The sequence below is a fragment of the Sturnira hondurensis genome, unplaced genomic scaffold (genome assembly GCF_014824575.4).
Source record: "Sturnira hondurensis isolate 20B ecotype Veracruz unplaced genomic scaffold, ASM1482457v3 Scaffold0022136, whole genome shotgun sequence".
Classification (NCBI taxonomy): domain Eukaryota; kingdom Metazoa; phylum Chordata; class Mammalia; order Chiroptera; family Phyllostomidae; genus Sturnira; species Sturnira hondurensis.
The window spans coordinates 7,672,206-7,673,728 of record NW_028094767.1 but is presented as its reverse complement, the minus strand read 5'-3'; the positions used below and the strand labels follow the sequence as shown (position 1 = coordinate 7,673,728).

Sequence of the window (1,523 nt, the reverse complement as noted above, 5' to 3'; positions counted from 1 at the left end):
ACTGGCCATTTGGGTTAGCAAGGAACCAACTGCTATTTTAGGGTAAGGGGCACTTACGAGCATACTATAGCTGGTGTGAGTAAAAATAAAATTAATTGTTGTGATAAAATACAAAATAAAATTTAAATATTAGTTATTAAACAGAAACTAAAAAGATCAATATATATTTCAGAGTCAGAAAACTAATGATCAAAATAGATACTTGAATTAAGATATAAAAGTGTATTGGCCTTTGGTGCTAATTTGCTCATTTTACACTACATTTTAATAATCAACAGCAGTTTATGTATTAGGATAACTATACAATTACGTTAAATATGTTTTAGATACAAATATCATTATAAATAAGCGCTGAACATATGCCTCTTAAAGTATGAGAGTAAAAGAAGCAAACTTATTATTTAGTTACCATTGCTTAACAGACAATACATAAATCTGCAATTTACTATTACATGTCACATCATGTGCATTGAAAGCATTGAACAAAAATGACTCATCTTTGGCCCATGATATCTCTGCTCACAACTAACAGCTGGAACAGTTGAGGCCTGAACAGACATTTCTCTCTCTCTTTCTCTCTGTGTCTTTGTCTCTAGTCTTCTTCCACTGTCTACCTTAGACTTACACAAGGCATGCTGACCTTAAGATGCCCAGACTTCTAATATGACAGCTCAGGGCTCTGAGAGATAATAATGGAAGTTGACAACCCCGCACAGGGTACCTTAGTTCATGTCTATGGGTCATACATAAAGTTCTTTGGTTTCTCTATTTCCTATACTATTCTTAACCTCCCCTGTCTATTTTGTATCTACCAATTATGCTTCTTATTCCCTGTACATTTTCCCCCATGCTGCCCCCCTCTCCACTCCGTACTGATAACCCTCCATGTGATGTCTATTTCTGTGATTCTGTTCCTGTTGTAGTTTGCTTAGTTGTTGTTTGCTTAGTTCATTTTTGTTTTTTACAACACTTTTAAAAATAACATCACCGCTTCTCAGCCTTTTGGCTAAGATCAAGCGTAGTATCTGTTCTGATCAGTTTAAAAGTAACATCAACAATGTATGCGATTAGCCCTGACCAGTGTGGCTCAGTTCATTGGGTATTGTCCCACAGAGTAAGAGGCCACTGGTCCAATTCTTAGTCAGGAACATGCCTGGGTTGTGGGCCAAGTGCCTGGTATGGGAGCATGGGAAAGGCAAACCACTGATGAGGTTTTTCTCACACATCTGTGTTTCTCTCTTTCTCTTTCTCCCCCTCATCCCTTCTCTCTTAGACTAAATAAACAGAAGATTTTTGAAAATGTATGCAATAATGTATGCTTAGGGCTATATTACAAACTATGATTATATATAAATGAAATAAATTGTAGTAATAATGAAAGTGATAGAAGGAAGATTTAGAATTATTTTGTTACAACATTTTCATACTACCTATGAAATAGTATGGCATTTTACCAGTTCAATTCCCAGTCAGGACACATGCCTGGATTGCAGACCAGGTCCTTTGTGGTGGGGCACATGAGA

General features: G+C 36.3%; 1 non-coding gene across 1 annotated transcript; it reads left to right on the top strand.

Moving 5' to 3' along the window:
- The first annotated feature begins 986 nt into the window (after nt 1–986).
- Nucleotides 987–1,175, top strand: LOC118978747 (U2 spliceosomal RNA). The gene has a single exon (XR_005064779.1). It is a non-coding gene; the product is annotated as a U2 spliceosomal RNA (small nuclear RNA).
- The last annotated feature ends 348 nt before the right edge of the window (nt 1,176–1,523 follow it).